At 41.9% G+C, this 26,618-nt stretch overlaps 1 long non-coding RNA gene across 1 annotated transcript; it reads right to left on the reverse strand.

Annotated features, from left to right (window-relative positions):
* Nucleotides 1–10,200: 10,200 nt before the first annotated feature.
* Nucleotides 10,201–26,596, reverse strand: LOC145516622 (uncharacterized). Its single transcript, XR_014061556.1, has 3 exons — nucleotides 26,249–26,596; nucleotides 11,782–11,909; nucleotides 10,201–11,507 (listed from the first exon to the last, which is right to left on the reverse strand). It is a non-coding gene; the product is annotated as an uncharacterized LOC145516622 (long non-coding RNA).
* Between the last annotated feature and the right edge of the window lie 22 nt (nucleotides 26,597–26,618).

Here is a 26,618-nt window from a genome sequence, read left to right on the forward strand (position 1 = left end):
TTACTAGCACGTGAGATGAGTGCAATTGTGCGGTAGTTTGAGCATTCTTTGGCATTGCCTTTCTTTGGGATTGGAATGAAAACTGACCTTTTCCAGTCTCGTGGCCATTGCTGAGTTTTCCAAATTGGCTGGCATATTGAGTGCAGCACTTTCACAGCATCATCTTTTAGAATTTGAAATAGCTCAACTGCAATTCCATCACGTCCACTAACCTTGTTCGTAGTGATGCTTTCTAAGGCCCACTTGACTTTACATTCCAGGATGTCTGGCTCTAGGTGAGTGATCATACCATCATGATTATCTGGGTCGTGAAGATCTTTTTTGTATAGTTCTTCTGTGTATTCTTGCCACCTCTTCTTAATATCTTCTGCTTCTGTTAGGTCCATACCATTTCTGTCCTTTATTGTGCCCATCTTTGCATGAAATATTCCCTTGGTATCTTTAATTTTCTTGAAGAGATCTGTAGTCTTTTCCATTCTGTTGTTTTCCTCTATTTCTTTGCATTGATCACTGAGAAAGGCTTTCTTATGTCTCCTTGCTATTCTTTGGAACTCTGAATTCAAATGGGTATATCTTTCTTTTTCTCCTTTGCCTTTCACTTCTCTTCTTTTCACAGCTATTTGTAAGGCCTCCTCAGACAACCATTTTGCTTTTTACATTTCTTTTTCTTGGGGATGGTCTTTTATCCTTCTCCATCAGAGGGCAGACAGACTGAAAACCACAGTCACAGAAAACTAACCAATCTGATCACATGGACCACAACCTTGTCTAACTCAATGAAACTATGAGCCATGCTGTGTAAGGCCACCCAAGATGGACACGTCATGGTGGAGAATTCTAACAAAACGTAGTCCACTGGAGAAGGGAAGGGCAAACTACTTCAGTATTCTTGCCTTGAGAACCCCATAAACAGTATGAACAGGCAAAAAGATAGGACACTGAAAGATGAACTCCCCAGGTCGGTAGGTGCCCAATATGCTACTGGAGATCAGTGGAGAAATAACTCCAGAAAGAATGAAGAGACAAAGCCAAAGCAAAAACAACACCCAGTTGTGAATATGACTGGTGATAGAAGTAAAGTCTGATGCTGTAAAGAGAAATATTGCATAGGAACCTGGAATGTTAGGTCCATGAATCAAGGCAAATTGGAAATGGTCAAACAGGAGATGGCAAGAGTGAACATTGACATTCTAGGAATCAGCAAACTAAAATGGACTGGAATGGGTGAATTTAACTCAGATGACCATTATATCTACTACTGTGGGCAGGAATCCCTAAGAAGAAATGGTGTAGCCATCATAGTCAAAACAGTCCACAATGCAGTACTTGGGTGCAATCTCAAAAGCGACAGTATGATCTCTGTTTGTTTCCAAGGCAAACCATTCAGTATCACAGTAATCCAAGTCTGTGCCTTGACCAGTAATGCTGAAGAAGTTGAAGTTGAACGGTTCTATGGAGACCTACAAGACCTTCTAAAACTAACATCCAAAAAAGATGTCCTTTTCATTATAGGGGACTGGAATGTAAAAGGAGGAAGTCAAGAAATACCTGGAGTAACAGGCAAATTTGGCCTTGGAGTACAGAATGAAGCAGTGCAAAGGCCAATAAGGTTTTGCCAAGAGAATGCACTGGTCATAGCAAACACACTCTTCCAACAACACAAGAGAAGACTCTATACATGGACATCACCAGATGGTCAATACCGAAATCTGATTGATTATATTCTTTGCAGCCAAAGATGGAAAAGCTCTATACAGTCAGCAAAACCAAGACCGGGAGCTGAACGTGGCTCAGATCATGGTCTTCTTATTGCCAAATTCAGACTTAAATTGAAGAAAGTAGGGAAACCACTAGACCATTCAGATATGACCTAGATCAAATCCCTAACAGTTATACAGTAGAAGTGACAAATAGATTCAAGGGATTAGATCTGATAGACAGAGTGCCTGAAGAACTATGGATGGAGGTTCATGACATTGTACAGGAGGCAGAGCTGGTCAATGGGAGGGTTGAAAAGCCAGGTACCGGAGTTTAGATTCAAAGATAAAAAGAAAAAAGGAGATTAATCCCATGATGTTCCTGCTCAAGAACAATTCTATATTGCTCATCACATTAGCTCCAAAGAAGGCTTCAAGGGTTTCAGTTTGGCAGAATGGACATTATGTATTTATGAGGGTATGACAGAACAAAACTGAGGTGAAAGTGAAAGTCACTTAGTCATATCTGACTCTTTGTGACCCCATTGATTATACAGTCCCTGGAATTCTCCAGGCCAGAATCCTGGAGTGGGTAGCCTTTCCCTTCTCCAGGGGATCTTCCCAACCCAAGGATCAAACCCAGGTCTCCCGCATTGCAGATGGGTTCTTTACCAGGTGAGCCACCAGGAAAGTCCAAGAATACTGGAGTGGGTAGCCTATCCCCTCTCCAGTGGATCTTCCTGACGCAGAAATCAATCAAGGGTCTCCTGCATGGCAGGCAGATTCTTTACCAACTGAGCTATGAGGGAAGCCCTGACAGAACAAAACTAGACCCTGATCCTCTGTGCATCAGCTGGGCCGATGGGTAGGGCTTATGAAAGATATCCTCATTCAACCTTGCCTTCCAAGCATCTGCCTGGAATACAAGCAAGGCGGGAAGTATCAGTTTGAGATTTAATGTGTTAATATATTTAAGAACTGAAACCATGACATGTGAAGCTCCTTGAAAAACAGATTATAGAGGAGGCAGAAGAGAAATACCAGCAGAAGCGGGAACATGGGCAACCCAGTGCTGTGAAAGTTAGTTGACCTGTACAATGTAAGAATTTCCTGGTCAGCTACTTTAAAGTAGTGGTAGAAGATGAGGACAGGTACAAAGCCAGGAAATTTAAAATGAGTTGAAAATCATAAAAGAGAGGAAATGAAGCTTGGCTTCTTCCCTTACATCATTAGTGCATCAGGTGAGGAAACGGACAGCTGGTTTGTATGATGCTCCATACTGTTCACTACTCTCCTGGGGCACTGCTCTTGCTGCTGTTTAGTTGCTAAGTCATGTCCCACTCCTTGTGACCTTACAGACTATAGCCTGCCGGGCTTGTCTGTCCATGGGATTTCCAAGGCAAGCATACTGGAGTGGGTTGCCATTTCCCTCTCCAGGGGATCTTCCTGACCCAGGGATCGAACCTGCATCTCCTGCTTGGCAGGCTGAAGGTGAATTCTTTACCACTGAGCCACCTGGGTTTTAAACTGGCTATGATGATGCGGTGGTGGTGGTGAACACGCACTGTTGAGAAGTTTGGCAATGAAAAGAAATCAGGAAAAGGTAGCAGATTTTTCAAAGATCTTTTAAGATAAAAGAACTTAATAGAATGCCCAACTCATGGTATCATATGTGTTTAATTATTCCTATATAAGTGCCATGATTATGTTATCAAGATCTTCGTATCAGTCCAGACCCCACCAGAAAAGCAGAAACCATCATGACTACTTGAAACTGGGGGATTCCATGCATGTAACTTATGTAGGTGATAGAAAAAGTTGAAAAGCCAAATAGAGGACAGTGGGACAACTTAGAAATTAGCAACAGCAGGAAGCCACTTCTTTGCCAACTCTGTGATTTGGAGGGTCAAAGAGAAGAGGCTGCTTTACTGGACATCAGAGACCAGTTTGACCTGCAGAAACTGGCAGAGGTGGGCCTGTGGGAAAGTTCGACAAAGAAGAGATGCAACTGCTGCCACAGCATCCCCAGAATGGGGGCAGGAGGAGCTTCTAGCATTTCAATTCCTCCCACTCCAGTCTCCCTCTAGCACTTCCCATGACCAAGGGCCGTGAGACATTCACTGACGGGAGCTGAGAAATTCATCCAGAAGGGGTCAGGTCGCAGGTCACAGAACAAAGCAGGGCACTGGCCAGGGGGAGGGGGCACCTGAGGGCAAACACATCCCAGTCCTGACCTGTGCTCATGTAACATCTGGCCTATCATGGGGACGGTCTCTTCCTTACCAAGGAGCCAAGGCTCATCTGAGGGTGATGTCATTTCTATGAGAAACAATTAGACTCATTCTTCAGCCTCAATTCCAGAAGAATCAAGGTGCCTATTGGTGCCTCTCATGTGGTAGGGCACACGGTTTCTCCCAGATGGAGGGAGGCCAGCTGAGAGGTAGAGAGTGAAGGGTCAGGGAGAGGATCCCATGAGCACTTCCCTCCCCCCTTTAGAAGCTGTGAGAAACATACTGCGATGGGGAGCAGAGTGGGACAAAGCCGGGTGTGCTGGAGCTGAGTTGTGGTAGAAATAGAGACCTCTACCTTGTAAGCCAGAAGGTTTGTATGTATCCCATACTTTCTCTTTGGTTTTCTTTCTGTATTTTGATAAATTAAGAAAGACATTTGAAACCCCTACATGTGATGGTGGTGTTGAGGAGATGGGTGGGGTGGGTGGAGTTTTGTTCAAGCTTGTGCCACAGCTTTAGAGGGCGGTGGATTCCTGGGGCTGGTGGTCATGGGGGCAGAAGCCCAGGGGCAAGTGAAGTCCAGCACAGAAGCTCCAGGCAGCGGGAGGCAGTTGGCTGTGTGCCTGACTATATAACCCTATGAGATGGTGGGAGAGTATCACCCACTCAATGCACAGGAATTTGAGCAAACTCCAGGAGGTAATGAAGGACAGGGAAGCCTAGTGGGTTGCTGTCTATGGGGTCACAAAGTGTTGGACATGACTTAGCAAATGAACAACAACAACAAACTTAGTGATTTAGAGTTTTTGTTTGTTTGTTTGTTTGTTTTTTGTCACACCTCCAACTTCCCCAAACAAGGATAGAACCTGTGCTCCATGCTAGTGGAGGTGTAGAGTCTTAACCATTGGAGTGTCAGAGAAGTTCTATTTGGAGTTTTCTTTAATAGCTAAGAGTTACTGAGCACTGTCTAACTCTATGCCCTTTTATATACACTGCCTGTATCAATTAATTTAACCATAATAACAACCTTATGAGGCAGATTACAGATGCGGAAATCAAGGCTTAAAGGTTAAGTAACTTGCCCTGGGTAAATTGTGGAGCCAGGACTGAATTTTAGGCAGGCTGTTTCCAGAGTCTGCATGTTTAACCACTTTGAGGAAATCTGAGAACCTTGAAAGAGAAAAGAGAAGCTGTCTCTGGGAAAAGAGAGAAGATTCTGGAAAAGATAAGATGAGGGAGGGAGCTCTTAGAAGAAGATGGGAAGGGCTGGAGAGGTTGGTTCTACAAGAAAGTCTACACTGCACTGAGATTACATCAGCCAAGCTGGAGCATTGTTGTACAGTCTGTGTCTGACGATTCTAATAGCTAGATTCCCTGTGGATCTGTGGTCTGTTGTGTCTGCTGGTTCTTATTCAGGGCCTTGTCTCCTCATGTTTCTGGCACTCATTGAGAGGTGAAGTTGTACTTTAAAAAATAATTTATGGAAATATTTTTAAGTCTAGGCTTGTGTTAATTATCCTCAAAAAAAGACTTTTGTTTATTTCTTGGAAGTGCTGGTAACTTGGGATCAGCTTACTTCAAGTTCAAGGCCTGAGGTTTTCTGAACCACCAGGTAATGATAAACCATGTTTGGTATAAGCTGGTTTATTTCTGATTTACTCTTTCTCTTGTGGTTATGGGAGAGGTCTTTGGGGTCTTAGGCCATAGCAAAGGATTACTTATCATGGAAAAAGTGTTATAAAAATAATGAGAAAGCAGTGAATGGATTGCTATACATTTATCACGAGTTGCTTCTGCATTTCTCTCAGACCTCTGCTTTCTCTTTCCTATCAACTCTTGTTGATTGTTGATTCTGGGCTGTGGACTGAGGCAGGTGACCTGGGGAAAGGTCAGGGTGGGGTCATAACCAGTAAACTAGACACAGAACTATAGAAATGGTTGGGTGTAAATTCAACGCTGAAATTTTAGAAATACCCTGAACAATCTAAACTCACTCTCTGCTTCAGAAAGTCAACATGAGTCATGAGGGTGCCACGGGCTATGACATCTCCCACATCATGAAGAGACAATGAGGTGGGGAGAGGAGGTTAGGTGGTCCTTTCTCAGGCACAAAAGGGCCCAGGTCAGTGGGCTCCCTGACCTTGATTTTCCCACCAGACCTTCTCTTGGCCCCCAGGAGCTGAGGAGGGCAGACTAAAGTGCTGTGACTCAAAATTGGAAGGGGCGGGGATGGTCAGGGTCTGAGATTTGACTCAAAATTGGAAGGGGCGGGGATGATCAGGGTTTGCGATTTTATTTTATCCTATTTTTAAGCTAACAAGTTAGCTTAAAGAAGCTAATTTGAATAAAGAAGATATGGAGTGTGTATATATATATCTATATATATATATACACACACACATATATACGCACACAATGGAATATTACTCAGCTATAAAGGAAAAAATGCCATTTGTAGCAATATGGATGGACCTAGACATTATCATATTAAATGAAGTAAGTCAGAAAGAGAAAGACAAATACAATATGATATCACTTATATGTGGAATCTAAAAAAATCATACAAACAAACTTATTTACAAAACAGAAACAGATTCACAGACATAGAAAACAAATTTATGATTACCGAAGGGAGAAGGTGGGGGAGCTGGGGATTGACACATACATACACACTACCATATATAAAACAGATAATCAACAAGGACCTACTGTATAGTACAGGGGACTCTACTCAGTATTCCGTAATAACCTATATGGGAAAAGAATCGGAAAAAAGAATCAATATATGTATATATATAACTGAATCACTTTGCTGTACACCTGAAACTAATGTAACATTGTAAATCAACTATACTTCAATATAAAATAAAAACTGGCAGAGGTGGAGATGGTCATGATCTGGGATTTGATTTTATCCTATTTTTAAGCTAACAAATTAGCCTAAGTATTTCATGAATGCTGGTGGAAGACATTGACTTGTGTTTCACAGAGATGGGACTTTACTACCCATGGCATAGCATGGCCACTACCACATTGGCATGGACTCTTCTTGCCACTGGCAATCCCTTGGGGGTAACAGAGGGGCCTGGGATGGCCATCTGTGTGGGCAGTGAGTGGTGCAACAGGAGAGAACCCTGAGCTTGGGAAACCTGCTGTTTCAGAACCATCAGTGAACAGCCTCCCCTTTGCCCCAGGGGGACACTTGATCTCATTCCTCTAGGTTACCCTTAGCAAACAACCCTGAGAAACGAGCTGGGACTGGGAAAATCGTGGCTTCCTCCATATGCCAGCAAAAATGCCCAAGGGCCTTTCAAGTTTCATGATAGATTCCTTTTCAGAGAGAGGTGCTAGAGGGGGATAACTTAACATGTGCATAAGCTTAAAAAATTCTCACGTTCCATTTGCAGTCTCTAAACTTGGGGGTGAAAGCCCCAGTGGTTAGGGTTCTGCTACCTGTGGGATCCCGTCTGTCCAATTAGCATGGCCTCCTCCACTGTTCTCTCCTGAAGTTTGCTGCCTCATTTCAATGCTGTGCATGTCTTCAATCATGTTCTTTGCATGCTCTGCTGATTTTGAAAGCAGTGTGCAAGTGGCATGTTTGCTGATCTTGGCATTAAGAAAGCTGGTTTTAGGTCCAAGCTCCACCATTTGCCAAACAGGAGACCAACATGCCTGTCAGGCAATTCAAAGTTGGGGTAACATAATACCTTTCCTTGGTTTAGTGAAGTACACTTCAAGATGTTCATTTTGAAAGTGAAAAATTTTTAACTTCTCCTCCTCCCAAAACGAGTTCCATTGCACTCTTTATCTGACTTAGGGACATCATCTATCTGTCCAGATTCTTATCTTCCATGCCTCTGCCTCAGGCTTGCAAGCTTTGCCTTTTAAGTAGTATTGTTCTTTTCATCCTTTCCTCTCTCCTCTCACTGACATTGTTCATCCTGATCATGTTTCACCTGGAATCATTCAATAGTTCCCTCAGGAGCTTCTGGCCTCAAGTTCACCATCCTTCAATAGAACCATCTTACTACTTACTGCCTGGTCTTTTCATTTCGATCATTTCAAATACCTCTCATCCTTGTCCAGTCAAATCCCCTTACAGCATGTTTTTCCTTAAGTCCTTCTGTACCTTACCTTGTATTATTGTTACTTACTTACTTCTTGTATTTCTTAGCTGCCAGCCTGGTGTTTTAAATCATTGAGTCTTTGACGTTCTTCCTACCTGGAATGACAATCCTCTTGATCTAAGCCCCGTTCCTTTAAAAACTCAGGTCTGCTAATAGCCAATAACATGATACAAGGAAAGGAAATTAGGAGTATAAAATTGGAACTGATATTATAACCCAGGAAAACTCAAAACAATCAATAGAAAAATTACTATAAGCAATAAGAGAATTCAGTAAGGTAGCTTGATCAAAATAGTACCCAGAAGCATCCATCAAATGGGAGATACAATGTTTCAACGTATTATGGTATATCCATATAGTGTGATGTGATGGTACAGTAAAAGAGAATGAGAGCACTTCCTATATCCTGACATGGAAATATTTCTAAGATATGTTGTTTAAAAAAGTTGCTTTACAATGTATATAATATGCCACCTCTGTAAGGAAGGAGGAGGGATAAATATATTTGTGCAAGGAAACTCTGTATGCAGGTCAAGAAGCAACCATTAGAACTGGACATGGAACAACAGACTGGTTGTAAATCGGGAGAGAAGTACATCAAGGCTGTATATTGTCACCCTGCTTATTTTTTAACTTATATGCAGAGTACATCATGCAAAATGCCAGGCTGGATGAAGCACAAGCTGGAATCAAGATTGCTGGGAGAAATATCAATAACCTCAGATATGCAGATGATGCCACCCTTATGACAGAAAGCTAAGAGGAACTGAAGAGCCTCTTGATGAAAGTGAAAGAGCTGACTTAAAACTCAACATTCAGGAAACTAAGATCATGGCATCTGGTCCCATCCCTTCATGGCAAATAGATGGGGAAACAGTGGAAACAGTGACAGACTTTAGTTTTTGGGCTCCAAAATCACTGCAGATGGTGACTGCAGCCATGAAATTAAAAGACGCTTGCTCCTTGGAAGAAAAGTTGTGACCAACCTAGACAGCATATTAAAAAGCAGAGACATTACTTTGCCAACAAAGGTCCATCTAGTCGCAGCTATAGTTTTTCCAGTAGTCATGTATGGATGTGAGAGTTGAACTATAAAGAAAACCGAGTGCCAAAGAATTGATGCTTTTAAATTGTGGTGTTGGAGAAGACTCTTGATGGTCTCTTGGACTGCAAGGAGATCCAACCAGTCCATCCTAAAGGAAATCAGTCCTGAATATTCATTGGAAGGACTGATGCTGAAGCTGAAACTCCAATACTTTGGCCACCTGATGTGAAGAACTGACTCCCTGGAAAAGACCCTAATGCTGGGAAAGATTGAAGGCAAGAGGAGAAGGGGACGACAAAGGATGAGAAGGTTGGATGGCATCACTGACTCAATGGACATGAGTTTGAGTAAACTCTGGGAGTTGGTGATGGACAGGGAAGCCTGGCGTGCTGCAGTCCATGGGGTCACAAAGAGTTGGACACAACTGAGTGACTGAACTGAACTGAATTGAAGGAAACTCTCAAATGATAATAAGAAATTACAAAAGTTCTTGTTTTGGGGGATTTCCCTGGTGGTCCAGTAGTTAAGAATCCGCCTTGCAATGCAGGGGACAGGACTTTGATCCCCAGTTGAGGAAATAAGATTGCACATACTGCATAGCAACTAAACCCTCGGGCCACGACTACTGAGCCCATGTGCTCTGGAGCCCACGTGCCACAACTAAAGAGAGTCTGTGTGCCACGATAAAGGATCTCACATGATGCAAGGAGGATCCAGCATGCTGCAACTGGGACCCAATGCGGCCATATTAATTAAAATTAACTAAAAGTTTTGCTTTTGAACAGGGATAGTGGAGAGGGTTGGAAGGAGACAGGACAGTACAGGGGCAAGACTTCCCACTGCACGCTTTATATTGTTGAGTTTTGAATTAGATGAGCTTATCTAAACAAAACCTCAAGCAGCATCTCTGCTCCTTTATGTCTCCTTCACATGAGAGGAAGTCCAGTGCGGTGGCCAGGAGCAGAGGCTTGGTGTCCAATATGTCTGGATCTAATCCCATGCCTCCACTTAACAACTTTTTGACCTGAGGAAAGTCATGTGTTCTCTGAGTCTCAGTTTTCTCCCTTATAATTTGGGAATAACAGTCCTCAAAGTAACACTTTTAGATAAATATTGCGATGATGTTTGCAATGTAATTAACATGGTGCTTTAAATAAAAGCAGCACTCAGCATTTTATACATCCATATTGACATACACTTACATAATATACACACATATATACACACACAGTTAACCCTTGAATAACACGGGGGTGAGGGTTGATGAAACCCCATGCACTCAAAAACCCAAATACTGGTATCTCTGTTTCAAAAACAAAGGAATTGGTAAACGGCTCATCTAAAGTTGTAACAGTTTAGATAGAATCAGGACTCAAATCCTAGTTCTGCTGATTCCAGATACACTGACCTCTAATTGAAAACAAACTTTCCCCCACATTTAAAGATATGTAAAATGGCCAAAAAAAAAAATAACCAAATTTATGGTTACCAGAGGGGGTGGTGGAGGGGTAAATTAGGAGTTTGAGATTAGCCATCTGCTATATATAAAATAGATAAACAACAAGTTCCTACTATATAGCACAATTCAGTTCAGTTCAGTCACTCAGTTGTGTCTGACTCTTTGTGACCCCTCTTTGCAACATGCCAGGCTTCCCTGTCCATCACCAACTCCCGGAGCTTGCTCAAACTCATGTCCATCGAGTCGGTGATGCCATCCAACCATCTCATCCTCTGTCATCCCCTTCTCCTCCTGCCTTCAATCTTTCCCAGCATCAGGGTCTTTTCTAAGGAGTCAGCTCTTCGCATCAGGTGGCCAAAGTATTGGAGTTTCAGCTTCAGCATCAGTCCTTCCAATGAATATTCAGGACTGATTTCCTTTAGGATGGACTGGTTGGATTTCCTTGCAGTCCAAGAGACCATCAAGAGTCTTCTCCAACACCACAATTTAAAAGCATCAATTCTTTGGCACTCGGTTTTCTTTATAGTTCAACTCTCACATCCATACATGACTACTGGAAAAACTATAGCTGTGACTAGATGGACCTTTGTTGGCAAAGTAATGTCTCTGCTTTTTAATATGCTGTCTAGGTTGGTCACAACTTTTCTTCCAAGGAGCAAGCGTCTTTTAATTTCATGGCTGCAGTCACCATCTGCAGTGATTTTGGAGCCCAAAAACTAAAGTCTGTCACTGTTTCCACTGTTTCCCCATCTATTTGGCATGAAGGGATGGGACCAGATGCCATGATCTTAGTTTCCTGAATGTTGAGTTTTAAGTCAGCTCTTTCACTTTCATCAAGAGGCTCTTCAGTTCCTCTTAGGTTTCTGTCATAGGGTGGTGTCATCTGCATATTTGAGGTTATTGACATTTCTCTCAGAAATCTTGATTCCAGGAACCATAGTCAGTGTCCTGTAATAAACCATAAGTAAAAGAATATGAAAATATATATATATAACTGAGTTACTTTGCTGTACCTTAGAAACACAACATTGTAAATCAACTTCAATAAAAAATTTTAAAAAATAAGGATCTTTAAATGAAAATATAGATATTATATTATGGGGAGAAAAAATCCATATATATAAGTGGACCCTTGCATTTCAAATCCATGCTTTTTGAGGCAACTGTACACATACACATGCATGTACACACACATATACACAGATACATATAAAATACATACATATATGTTTCAGGAGAAGCATAGTTCATGCTACACAGCTTCTCTTCAACAGGGCACAGGTGTTGTTTCTCCAGCCAGGATTTAGGCAGGTCAGAAGTAACTTGGACTTCAAAACACGTGGCTGCAAACTAGAAGGCAATAGAGCAAATGTTGCCCTTAGAAACATGTCACTAGATTCACATGTTTAAAAAATAAGGACATTTTACATCCAAACCAAGATTTCTGGCTTTTTAGAAAAATTAAGGCATATGGCAATACAAGGCCTGTATTACAGCAGACATGTTTCTAAGAGGCAGTGCTGAGTGTCAGTGCCCCCTTTACAAGTGAGCTCCCCTCATTTCAACATAGGCCCCCAACTTCTAGCACTCACCACCCCAGCCCCCACCAGTCCCATTTACACTACTTCTCTGTCTCATGCAAGCATTTAAATTGATGATTTCTCACCTAAAATGTTACTTATCTCTCATATTTCAGCATCTATGTTTCACATTTAAACAATAGGTCTGCTCTGTACCCACCTCAGGTAAGTTAGATTACTGGATTAGCACCTAGTTTTACCCTTGTATTATAAAAAATGGCAATGCCCTCCTAGACTGCTGTGTTGTTTTTAAGTTCTCAGGGAGATAAATGTTCTATTTCAAACATATTCATTTCCCTTCCAACTTATTTCCTCATCTTAGAGACATTTGTTAGTGTGTTTTGATAGGTATCTTGGAGGAGTTAAGATATTGTGAAAACTGATCCTGAATAAATTTTCACTTAGGTTTTGTTTGGCTGTGTATCCTTTTAGGTTTGCTTATTGGTTTATTTCTCTGAATTTTAGATTTTCCTGCAATTTCTGAAGTCCAGGCAAAGGTGGATGAATGCAGTTCTGAAATGGCAATGAGTAAAAGCTTCATCCGAATTAATTGGCGAGAGAGATGGACATGGCTGCTCTAGGGAGAGCCACCATGGTTTGAGGAATGCAAGGGCTTCCCTCTACAGGATGACTTTTTTCTTTCCTGAGCTAAATGATGAAAATGGAAAACTCTTCCTACTTCTATTCAGGAACTGAAACTCACCGTATTTATCCCAAACATCTCCTTTGATTCTCCTACCTAAGTCGGCTAATGGTCTCTTTGTATTATGCTTATATTTCCTATGTTGTTGTTCAGTCACTAAGTCGTGTCCCATGACTGAGAGCCCATGAACTGCAGCACACCAGGCTTCCCTGTCCTTCACTATCTCCCAGAGTTTGCTCAAACTCATGCGCATTGAGTCAGTGATGCCACCAAACTATCTCATCCTCTGTTGCCCCTTCTCCTCTCGTCCTCAATCTTTCCCAGCATCAGGGTCTTTTCCAATGAGTTGGCTCTTCCCATCAGGTGGCTAAAGTATTGGGGCTTCAACTTCAGCATCAGTCCTTCCAATGAATATTCAGGGTTGATTTCCTTTAGGATTGACTGGTTGGATCTCCTTGCAGTCCAAGGGACTCTGAAGAGTCCTCTCCAGCACCACAGTTTGAAAGCATCCGTTCTTCAGCACTCAGTCTTATTTATGGTCCAATTCACACATCTGTACATGACTACTGGAAAACCATAGCTTTGACTATAGAACTATATATTTTCTATTTGTTGTAGAATCACTCAGTCATGTTTGACTCTTTGTGACCCCATGGACTGCAGCACGCCAGGCCCCCCTGTCCATCAACAACTCCCGGAGTTTACTCAATCTCATGTCCATTGAGTTGGTGATGCCATCCAACCGTCTCATCCTCTGTTATCCCCTTCTCCTCCTGCCTTCAATCTTTCCCAGCATCAGGGTCTTTTCCAGTGAGTCCGTTCTTCACATCAGGTGGCCAAAGTATTGGAGTTTCAGCTTTAGCATCAGTCCTTCCAATGAATATTCAGGACTGATTTCCTTTAGGATGGACTGGTTGGATCTCCTTGCAGTCCAAGAGACCATCAAGAGTCTTCTCCAACACCACAGTTCAAAAGCATTAATTCTTCAGAGCCAAGCTTTCTTTATAGTCAGCTCTCATATCCATACATGACTACTGGAAAAACCATAGCCTTGACTAGATGGACTTTTGTTGGCAAAGTAATGTCTCTGCTTTTTAATATGCTGTCTAGGTTGGTCACAACTTTTCTTCCAAGGAGCAAGCGTCTTTTAATTTCACGGCTGCAGTCACCATCTGCAGTGATTTTGGAGCCCCAAAAATAAAGTCTGTCACTGTTTCCATTGTTTCCCCATCTATTTGCCATGAAGGGATGGGACCAGATGTCATGATCTTAGTTTCCTGAATGTTGAATTTTAACCCAACTTTTTCACTCTTCTCTTTCACTTTCATCAAGAGGCTCTTCAGTTCCTCTTAGCTTTCTGCCATAAGGGTGGTGTCATCTGCATATCTGAGGTTACTGATATTTCTCCCAGCAATCTTGATTCCAGCTTGTGCTTCATCCAGCCCAGCATTTCTCATGATGTATTCTGCATGTAAGTTAAATAAGCAGGGTGACAATATACAGCCTTGACATACTCCTTTCCTGATTTGGATCCAGTTTGTTGTTCCATGTCCAGTTCTAACTGTTGCTTCCTGACCTGCATACAGATTTCTCAAGAGGGAGGTCAAGTGGTCTGGTAATCCCATCTCTTGAAGAATTTTCCACAGTTTGTGGTGATCCACACAGTCAAAGGCTTTGGCATAGTCAATAAAGCAGAAATGGATGTTATTCTGGAACTCTCTTGCTTTTTTGAGGATCTAACAGATGCTGGCATTTTGATCTCTGGTTCTTCTGCCTTTTCTAAATCCAGCTTGAACATCTGGAAGTTCATGGTTCACGCACGTACTGTTGAAGCCTGGCTTGGAGAATTTTGAGGATTACTTTACTAGCTTGTGAGATGAGTGCAATTGTGCAGTAGTTTGAGCACTCTTTGGAATTGCCTTTCTTTGGAATTGGAATGGAAGCTGACCTTTTCCAGTCCTGTGGCCACTGCTGAGTTTTCCAGATTTGCTGGCATATTGAGTGCAGCACTTTCACAGCATCATCTTTTAGAATTTGAAATAGCTCAACTGGAATTTCATCACCTCCACTAGCTTTGTTCGTAGTGATGCTTCCTGAGGCCCACTTGACTTCGCATTCCAGGATGTCTGGCTCTAGGTGAGTGATCATACCATCGTGATTATCTGGGTTGTGAAGATCTTTTTTGTATAGTTCTTCTGTGTATTCTTGCCACCTCTTCTTAATATCTTCTGCTTCTGTTAGGTCCATACGATTTCTGTCCTTTATTGTGCCCATCTTTGCATGAAATATTCCCTTGGTATCTCTAATTTTCTTGAAGGGATCTCTAGTTTTTCCCGTTCTATTGTTTTTCTCTATTTCTTTGCACTGATCACTGAGGAAGGCTTTCTTATCTCTCCTTGCTATTCTTTGGAACTCTGCATTTAAATGGGTGTATCTTTCCTTTTCTCCTTTGTTTTTTTGCTTCCCTATAACTACTACACATTTGTTGACTTCCAGCATGAAATATTTCAGTGTCTCCTATATTCCTGCCATTAGGATAGCTACAGAGAATATAGGTGTGAACCAAGGATAACCTAGTCTGTAAGAACCATCACCTCAAACTCCTGGAATTTTCACTCTGAAATCCATGTAAGGGGGCAGACTGGTGATGAATCTGTAACACAGTGGGATAGATGCCATAAAACAGGTATAAACAGAACGCTGGGAGAACACAAGGGAAGGAGTAAATTATTCTGCCAGGGTTGCCAAGAGATGGTTCTTGGGGGAAAGTTAACAGGATTTCAAAGTATGACCAACAGTTGTGCTAAGCAGATTAAGACAGGTGACTACTCCAGGTAGAGGAAAGAGCCTGTGTAAAAGTCCCAAGTCTGGATAGGCACAGAGCCTATTCAGGAAACAATGTGAAAGCTAGTTTGGCAGAAGTGGAAAACAAATAATACCAGGGCATTTACAGTCCATTATAGTGAGAAATGAGCCTAAATCCAAGTGATGGTAGAATGGACGGAGGAGAGGGGTTAACCTCAGGACATAGGTGAAGGAGGGAGGAGCAGCAGGAATTAAGTGTAACTAAAGTTTCCACTTTGGCAGCACTTCTGTACTCTAACACTATCACTAGAGGAGGAAAACCCAGCGAGGGGGGAGGGGACAGGTCTGGGGTCAGCCAGCAGGTTTGAACACTTTGATCCCATTGAATGACCCCTTTGGCTAAATGTTAATGGATGTTCTTCATTTTCATTTTCTGATGTGACTTTCCCCTTTTCTTCTATGAATTTTTCTCTTTCATTTTCGAAGACATCACTCTCTTGTATTTCTTCTTACCTAGCCAAACCCTTCTTCTCAAGCATGCAGACAAAAAGAGGTGTCTGAAGGAGGCTATCTGGAATAGGCTATGGTTCCTATCTCTTGTCTGTGCTCTCTTACTATGGTAATTTCCCATTTTACAGCTCCTCAATTACTACCTATGAACTGGTGACTTCCAATTCCATGTCTGCATCCTTCATTTCTCTCTGGATTCCAGACCTTTTTGTGCAATTGCCTACTGAACATTTCCACCTGGGTGTCCTACAGGCACCTCAAACTCAATATCCAAAACTGCACTCTCATCTTCCCAAGCCAAACCTGCTACCACGTATGTCTCATCTCAGCAGATGACTCCTCCATCCACTTGGTTGCCCCGGCTCCTCACAATTCTAAGTTTCACAGGACCATGTCAGTCTTGGTCACCACTAGCACAGTGAGTGGCCCACACATAGCAGATGTGTATAGGTACAACAAATGAAGGAGGCAGATTGGGTCCTTAGACTTCTGACTTCTGTCAATCCTCTTGGAATAAAAGCCATTCTCTACCCTCCTCCTATCCCGTTGTGGTCTGAATTGATAAAACCAAGCACTATTTGCTTTAGAAAGACTTCCCTAACTATCATCCCACCTCCCTCCAGGATCTGCTAAGTACTGTAATTTCCTGCATATGCCCTAGTTCATAGTTCATAGCAAATGGCTTCCACAACAAGTTCATCCACCAACTCTCTAAAGGATGAAGTAGGTATCTTCTTTATATACTACTGCTTACTTGCTTGATGGAAGGAAGCAAATAAGGAAGGACAAACTGACAGGAATTCTGTATTTAAAAATGAGTATGGGGCTTGGAAGAAGTCTATGGCAGAGACAGATGTGAATTCTCCATGGTGATGCCACAGGGGTGATTGCTTCTGCCCTAGAGGATGTGTGAGGGACACACGCTTCCATGTCTGTAGGAGCTGAGATGGAAGGTGGGCTCCAGTAATAAGTAATGAGGACTGGCAAGAATGTCCCTATCTAAAAACCAATTGCTTTGAAGAAGTGCTAGTCCAGGGTAGCCAGATCTTCTGATCTTCTTTTTTTTTTCCCCAAAAGAAATCAGAAATAAATATATTTCTGGATAAATGAGAAATCTCCTACATTTTAAATGCTGATGAAAATCACTCAGTTGTGTTTGACTCTTTATGACCCCACAGACTATACAGTCCATGGAATTCTCCAGGCAAGAATACTGGAATAGGTAGCCTATCCCTTCTCCAGGGGATCTTCCCAACCCAGGGATTGAACCCAGGTCTCATGCATTGCAGGCAGATTCTTTACCAGCTGAGCCACCAGGGAAGCCCAAGAATACTGGAGTGGGATTGAACCAGGGTCTCCTGCATTGCAGGTGGTTTCTTTATCAGCTGAGCTACCAGGAAAGCTGGTCAAACTAAATATTAGGCCAGATTCAGGCTTTAGCTTGACAAATTGTAATCTCTAGTGCAAAACATTGAAGAATGTTGACTTTTAAACCATCAGATTGTGGGGAATTCCCTGGTGGTCCAGTAGTTAGAATGCCATACTTTCACTGCAGGAGGCATGGGTTCGAATTAAGATTCTGCATGCCACATGGCCAAAACCAAAATGAAACACTATCAATTTTTGTATATATTGAAAGTGAGACAGAGGCCACAATTTGAAAGGGAAAAGTTAAAAAGCAAACGGGGAAGTCTATCTATAAGAACACCCTCATCGGTCGATAGCTGAGTTAACTTAGGAAACACATGTTTGAAGAAAATGGAAAATTTATAAAAGGTGTCGTTGAATTGAACATTGAATCAGGTCCTTGATTTGATTTTGGAGTAGGAATGTGCTGTGTATGAAAGAGATCCAGTACTGAAAAATGAGGGATTTGTTCAATAGTTTTTTAGGTCTTGGTGTTTTATTCAATAACACTGCAGAAGAAGCAAATATCATAAAATCCAAATACAAAAGTGTATCTAAGTCACTGAGCTCTCTGCTCACCTCAGGAATGAATTGCACAATTTGGGGAACTGATTTTAATTAAGAATTGGACTATGTTTTAAATTATATTAAAATTACTTTTACGCTTTGAACATTATAAAATACCACACAAACTAAGTACTTCATTAAATACTATTGCAAACCTATGAATTATTTTTATTCTCATTTTTTCATACTAAGAAACAATTGAGCAGAAAGGTTTGTTCATTCATTCATTCATATGACAAATATTTATTTGATTTAATATGCTGGGCATACAACGGTGAACAAAGCAGACAAAAAAAGTCGCTGCCCTCATGGAACTTATTCTCCTGGTGAAATCGAGTAGTCACAGAGACATAATAATTAGCCTTCCTTTCAGACACAGAGTTGTCCTTGAACCCAGGCCTCCTGTTAAATCTTTTACAAAACATCTAGCAAGTGGTCAGTTGCTGCTGCTGCTGCTGCTAAGTCGCTTCAGTCGTGTCCGACTCTGTGCGACCCCATAGACGGCAGCCCACCAGGCTCCACCGTCCCTGGGATTCTCCAGGCAAGAATACTGGAGTGGGTTGCCATTTCCTTCTCCAGTGCACGAAAGGGAAAAGTGAAAGTGAAGTCGCTCAGTTGTGTCCGACTCTTAGTGACCCCATGGACTGCAGCCTACCAGGCTCCTCCGTCTCTTTAGTAATTGCAGTTTTGAGGAGCCAGCAGGGGGCAGACCTATGACAATGGAAGTTCTCAGGGCAGCTAAGTAGCCTCTGGTCCTCTCCCCAGCTTCATGACCTCAGCAGAGAGCCCTCCATGCAGTCTGTGACAGTAGAGATTACATCTGCTCTGTTCATGGAAGAGCTTCTGTGAAAATACACCAGCAAATAAGATTTTAAAGGATGGGAGTGCTTGTAAAATGCTATGTATGTATTTGTGTAATACTTGATACAGTAAATGAAGAGCTTCTAAATAAATTGTAAATGCAGTGTTTTATATAATATTATACAAATAACCGGATACAAACATAGATTAGCTAGCTGTGAAATTTTCAGCAATCTCAGAAAATGTGGAGTGGTGTTCTAGGTGGTTGAGTTAGCTTTAATGTTGTTGCTTTAAAGAGGTGTCATTTGGGACTTCCCTCATGGTTCAGTGGTTAAAACTCCACACTACCACTGCAGGAGGCTTGGGTTTGATCCCTGGTCAGGGAACCAGATCCCACATACTGCAACTAAGGGTTTGCATGCCGCAGCTAACGATCCCACAAGCTGCAAGGAAGATGGACGATCCCATGTGCCACAACTAAGACTTGCAGCCAAATAAATAAATAAAAATTATATATATATATATCATGTCACATCATCTAGTTGCTCGGTAGTGTCCGACTCTTTGTGACCCCATGGTCTGCCAGGCTCTTCTGTCCATGGGATTCTCCAGGCAAGAATACTGGATTGGGTTGCCAGTTCCTTCTCCAGGGAATCTTCCTGACCCAGGAATCAAACCTGGGTCTCCCACATTTCAGGCAGATTTTTTTTTTCACCGTCTGAGCCACCATATACATATACATATACGGGTTCCCCAGGTGGCATTAGTGGTAAAGAACCTGCCTGCCAATGCAGGAGCACTAAGAGATGCTGGTTCCATCCCTGGGTTGGGAAGAATTCCTGGAAGAGGTCAAGCAACCCACTCCAGTATTCTTGCCTGGAAAATACCATGGACAAAGGAGCCTGGTTAGCTACAGTCCATAGGGCTGCAAAGAGTTGGACACGACTGAAGCAACTTAGCACATCCACATATATATGTGTGAGTGTGTGTGTTCAGTTGCTTCAGTTGTGTTTGAATCTTTGTGATCCCATCGATCGTAGCCCACCAGACTCCTTTGTCCATGGGATTTTCCCAGCAAGAACTCTGGAGCGAATTCCATGCCCACCTCCAGGGGATCTTCCTAACCCAGGGATCAAATGCGTATCTCTTGCATTGCAGGCAGATTCTTTACCACTGAGCCACCGGGGAAGCCCATCAATATATTTAGCTGTCCTTAGAATCACTTAGTTTCCACCGGCAGCTGAGGGGCACAGGCAAACAGAGCCAGACACAGGAAGAGCTACTGAGAAGAGCTGACCTCCAGGGAGATAAGAAGTGGACATCCCCTCATTTGTGCACTGAACAAATATTTGTGGGTTTCCTACCATGTCTGTTTTGTTCATTGCTGTATTCTTAGTACCTCCAAACAAACTTGTTGCCCTGAAAATGGTTTATATTCTAACAGGGAGAGACAGTGACTATATTAATGTGTTTATATTAGGTAGTAAGTGCTATGATGAAAAGTAGCACAGGATTATAGAAGGAGATGGGAAAAGGGGAGGTGGTATTTGTCTGAGTAATTGAAGCCAGCTGCCTCAAGAAACAAACCATGTAATCTCACTAGCTTACCCAACAAAGGTTTTTTTCTCTCAAAAAATCCAATTGCGGTTGGTGACTCAGGGGCCCAGGCTTCCTCCATTTTCCTCCCAGGTTCTCCAAGGCAGGAGAATAAAGGAGTGATGGAGGATCCATGTTGATTTGGAATGAAGTGAAGGTGCAGTATGGTGGATCTGGGGAAAGAGGAATCCAGACAGAGAAAACAGCAAAGAGAGTAAAGCTGAGCAAAGTGGGAAATCAACCACCCTTCTTAGATCTGTAAGAAAAGTGGGGTCACAGGGCAAACTCTCCAAATTGGAGAGACCCACAGGAGAATATAGAGAATCACAACTTCCTAGAGTAGAAAAACCTCTGCAGGAACCAGGGCTGGATGGGATGACCTGAACTGTGATTCAGGAATTGCTGGAGGCTTAGTGTAGACAACTCTGAGAGTCACAAACTCCAGGGAGACCCAGTCATCAGGGGGTCCCACATATCTGTGAGTTTTACCTCTTGGATCTCTATGACGTGCTCACAGTGAATATCAGAGAAATATTCTGGCAGGGGAAAAGGAACCATTTTGAAATATTCCAAAGCATTCTGTTCTTATCAAGAACTTCCCTCAGGAGAAACTTTCACCAGAGCCTAAGCTGCTTGGGCTTTACTGGAGCCCAGCTGATCTGGGGCAGGGAACTGCCCAACTCCAGTGCCCACTAGCCATCTAGCCTCACCTAAGACAAGCACATGTGAAGTTCACAATCCAGACACACAACCCCACTAAAAGTTTGAGACCTAATCATAGAGAAAAATGTTTCCCAGCCCCCTACACCTTACCATATATCACTAAAGGCCAGTACATCATGCCTGGCGAGCAAGAAAATATTACAAGGCATACTAAAAGGCAAAAAATATAGTTGGAATAGAGAAAGATCAAGCATCAGAACCAGATTCTCATATGGACAGGATGTTGGAATGATCAGGTTGGGAAATTAAAACAACTATGATTAAAAAGCTAAGGGTTCTGATGAATAAGGGAGACAGTATACAAGTACTGATGGGTAGTGCAGGCAGAGAAATGGAAATTCGAGGAACTAAAAGAAATGCTAGAGATCAAAAACACTGTAAAGAAATGAAGAACGCCTTTGATGGAGTTATAGTAGATTACACATGACTGAAGAAAGGGTGCATGGGTTCAGCTTGTAGGAGGTGAAGCTCGTCATGCCCTTGAACTTGGTCTGCTTGGTGGGGTTGCTGATGGTGCACTGGAAGGGGAATGGGTTCTTCCTGCCACTTGGGGCCATAGGGGTCGAGCACCACGCACAACTTGTCCCCATTCTTCATCCTCTCAAGACTGCTTTTCAACATCATACTGGAAGTCCTAGCTAAGGCAATGAAGAATAGGAAAAGTTATACAGTTTGGGAAGGAAGAAATAAAACTGTTTGCAGAGGATATGATTATTTATGCAGAAAAATCCAGTAGAATCAACAACAAATTCCACCACCCCCTCCATGAAATCCATAATACATTATAGCAAGGTTGCAGGATGCAAGGATACTATACAAAGGCCAACTGTTTTCCTATATACACCAGCAATGAACAAGTGGAGCTAAAATTAAAAGCACAATACCACTTATACCTGTACCCCCTCAATATACTTATATACAATACAATGTACAATATATAAGTATACAATATACTTATACCTGTATACCCTATGTATACTTAGGCATACATATAACAAAACATGTACAAGATGTACATGAAGAAAATACAAAAACTGAGGAAATAAAGAACAATTACACAAATGGAGAGATATTCCATGTTCATGAATAAGAATACCGAATATTGCCAAGATGTCAATTCTTCCCAACTTGATCTATAGATCCAATGCAATTCCAATCAAAATCCCAGCAAGTTATTTTGTAGATATCCACTAATTGATTCTCAAGTTTATACAGAGAGGTAAAAAACCTAGTATAGCCAACACAAAGTTGAAGGAGAAGAACAAAAGTTAAGACTACTGAAACTACTCAACTTCAAACCTTACTCTAAAGCTGCAGTAATCAGTACAGTGTAGTATTGGTGAAAGACAAAACAGACAAATCAGTGAAACAGAGAGCCCAGTAACAGACTCATAAATAGAGTCAACTGACCTTTGACAAAAGAGCAAAGATAGGTTTTTCAATAAATACTGCTGGAACAACTGGACATCCACATGCAAAAAAATGAATCTAGACACAAATCCTATACCCTTCACAAAAATTACCTCAAATGGATCAGAGACCTAAATGTACAAAATGCAAAACTATAAAAATGTTAGAAAATAACATAGGAGAAAACCTAGATGACCTTGGGTATGACAATGACTTTTCAGATATAAATTCAAAGGCGTTATCCATGAAAAAAAATAATCGATAAGTTGGACTTCATTAAAATTAAAAACTTCTGCTCTGTGAAAGATCACATCAAGAAAATGAGAAGACAAGCCACAGATTGGGAGAAATATTTGCAAAAGACACAGTTGATAAAGGACTGTTATCTAAAATATTCAAAAGATTCTCCAAATAAAAAATAAGAAAGTAACCCAATTTAAAAATGGGCCAAAGACCTTAATAGACACCTCACTGAAGAGAATATACAGATGGCAAATAAGCACATGCAAAGATGCTCCACATCATATGTTATCAGGGAAATGCAGATTAAAGCAACAATGACATATACTACAAGCTTATTAGAAGGGCCAAAATCCAGAACGCTGGTAACATCAAATGATAGTGAGGATTTGCAGTAACAGGGACTCTCATTCATTGCTGGTAGGAATGCAAAGTGGTACAGTCACTGCAGAAGACCATTGGCATTTTCTTACAAAATTAAACATACTTCAGGATTCGCATTACTTGATCTTCACCCAAAGGAGCTGCTAACTTACAGCCACACAAAAACCTGCACCGAGATATCTACAGCAGCTTTATTCATAATTGGCAAAACTTGGAAGCAACCAAGATGTCCTTCAGTAGGTAAGTGGATAAACTGTGGCATACCCAGGCAATGAAATATTATTCAGTGCTAAAAAGAAATGAGCTACCAAGCTATGAAAAGACACGGAGGAATCTTAAATCCATATTACTGAATGAAAGAAGCCAATCTGAAAAGGCTCCATAGTATGTTTCCCACTATATGACATTCTGGAACAGGCAAAACTTTGAAGTAGAAAAGGTATCAGTGTTTACCAAGGATTAGGAGGGAGAGAGGAGGGAAGGGATTAGTAGGCAGAACACAGAGGAGTTTTAGGGCAGTGAGAGTATTCTATATGATAATATAATGGTAGATACATGTCACTGTACATTTGTCCAAACCCATAGAAGGTACAACACCGACTGAATCCTAACAGAAGCTATGGACTTTGGGTGATAGATGTGTCCATGGGGAGGCTGTGTGGGGGGGTGGTAGTAGTGTGTGTGGTGGGCCGTATAGGGAAAAATCTCTACTTTCTGCTCAGTTTTGCTATGAACCTACTACTGCTCTAAAAAAACAAAGTCTACTGAAAAAAAAAAAAAGCAAGGCATGCTTGTCTTGTTTCAGAAACAGCAAAGAAACCACTGTGGTTTCTCTCCAGTGGAAGAGAGGCATAGAAAGAGGGGCAGGAGCCCAGCCACCTAAGGCCTCTGAGGCCAAGGAAAAAAGTGTGAAAATGTGGTTGTTTGGAGCCATTTAGTATTCCCTAGTGACTTGTTTTTCTAAAAGCATGATGAAATGGAAATAGTTGATGGTTATAATGATGATTCTGTAAATTGAGTTATGAATAATATGCTCCATTTTCTAGAGAAATCTCTTTAAAATGTATTACTGTATCTACATCCTTGAGTGAATGGTTATAAGTTTCTAATACTTGAGTATATTTTCTAGCTATCCATGGCCTTTAAGGGGTGGTGTCTTTCCTGCTTTAGGGTGCCATGGGGCTAGGAACAATGTCCCTATCATTCATGACCCCTAAACATTTGCTCCTGCACTGGTTCTGCAAACAACCTCTGGAATCCAGCAGTTCCCCAGCCATGACTCTACAGAGAAGCCCAACCTGTCTGTAAATGCCATCCCCTCAAATTTCAGCAACATTCACACCTAAAACACATTTTCAGTCTCCCTCCCTATTTGAAATCCCAAAGCATTGCAAGTTTCATGCTACTTTAATAATTCTTTAATCTAAAGAGTTAACTACCAGATGAATAGTAAGGGTGAAACAGAATATATTTATCTTAAATATTTTGGATTAGCTTCTCAGGAGCTAATAAGTAAAATAAATTGTATTCTCGATGTTTCATACACTGTTGACGTCATGATTCTGACCACATCAATTGCTGACATCAAAATTCAGTGATCTCTGTTACTTGCTGTGAGAACTGTCCTAACCCAGAATTTTCAGCTACAAGTGGTGTAATTCCGAATTTTCTTACTGAACTGAATTAAGGGTTTGTATTAGGGATAAATACTGTGGGAGTAATTCTGGTATACTGGGTTGGTGGTTTTGTGCAGGAAGCTTAGAATACCACAGCTCTTATAATGATCGTATACTCTTCTGGCTTGTTTCCCAGATTTGCTTGAAAAGGGTCAAAGGACAGGATGAAATTAATGACATATGAATGCTAATACCCAATTAGAGGTGTCTTCAAAGGAGTAATTAGGCTAGACTTAATAAGAGGGGATTCTGAGAAGAAAAAGCTTTAGGCAAATTATACTCTGGAAGAAAAGATGTGAAATAAGGCAACTCTAGGAAATTGGAGTTGATTAAAACTTCAGGAAGTGATTTTATTTACTTATCTTAAAAATAATATAAACATAGTGAGACAAATGAATGGAGAGGGGTGGCCACTGAGTCCAGACTAGGAGCAGGGGTCTGAACACGGGTACCCTTCCTCCAGCACATATCCGGAGACTGCAACTTTAGGACTCCTATTCTCTTTATGTGGAGAAGGAAATGGCAACCCACTCCAGTACTCTTGCCTGGAAAATTCCATGGATGGGGGAGCCTGGTAGGCTATAGTCCATGGCGGCTCAAAGAGTCGGACACGACTGAGCGACTTCACTTTCTTTCTTTCTATGGTTCCTTTTGGAGAAGGAAATGGCAACCCACTCCAATGTTCTTGCCTGGAGAATCCCATGGACAGAGTAGCCTGGTGGGGCTGCGGTCTATGGGGTTGCAAAGAGTCAGACACGACTAAGCAATTAACAGACACACACACACTCACACACACACACACATTCTCTTTATGATGGAGAAGGAAATGGCAACCCACTCCAGTATTCTTGCCTGGAGAATCCCATGGACAGAGGAGGCTGGTGGGCTACAGTCCACAGGGTCGCTAAGAGTCGAACACGACTGAAGCGATTTAGCATTCTCTTTATGAAGGAGGACAAGGTTTTTGCTTTTCAAAATAACATCAGCAGCAGCAACAGCAGCAGCAACAGCGGCAGCAAACACTACAACTGTGCTTCCCACCTATAATGCTAGCTCTCTGTTAGGGAGAGATAGGGATTCCACGATTATCAAATCCCCACAACAAATCCAGGAGTGCAAAAAGTGACTTGATCAAGGTCATACAAGCAGGGATTATCAGAAGACAGATCAACCCCAGTAGCCTGGAGCGGAAGCTTAAACTCGCATTCACGTGTTTTAGGAAGGGGAAGGGACATAGGCAAAATGCAAGCTCTCTCAGCACATTTATTTTAGTGTAAACCCTCCAGGGCCTCCCTCCGCCACACCACCCTTAGCCTCTTAGTTGGTGAAACACAGCGCCTTCCTTACTTTGCTCTTGTCATTCTCCTCTCTTTTTTGACCAAAAGCCTCCAGTGGGTAGAAGATGTCAGGGAGCTTCTCCGTCAATTTACAGCGCCCCTCCGTCTTTCTTAGCGCAATCGCTAACATTCACTGAAAATCCTTCAACAAACGCCTGGGTCTATGTCATTGTATGAGTATTGACTGAGCGCTCAGAGTGGGAACGCTAATCAGCAATGAAAATATTAACTTACTTTCTAGGATACTTAAAAAAAAAAACAAACTTAAAAGTCTAAAAAAGAAAAATCTCAGTTCACTTCTGAATAGAAACCTTCACCCTCAGCTCTCACCTCTGCGCCTCACTGAGCGGCACTGGCCACAAGGGGGCAGTGGGGGCCAC

This window comes from Giraffa tippelskirchi, chromosome 8 (assembly GCF_054371585.1).
Source record: "Giraffa tippelskirchi isolate mGirTip1 chromosome 8, T2T-mGirTip1v1.2.pri, whole genome shotgun sequence".
NCBI lineage: Eukaryota > Metazoa > Chordata > Mammalia > Artiodactyla > Giraffidae > Giraffa > Giraffa tippelskirchi.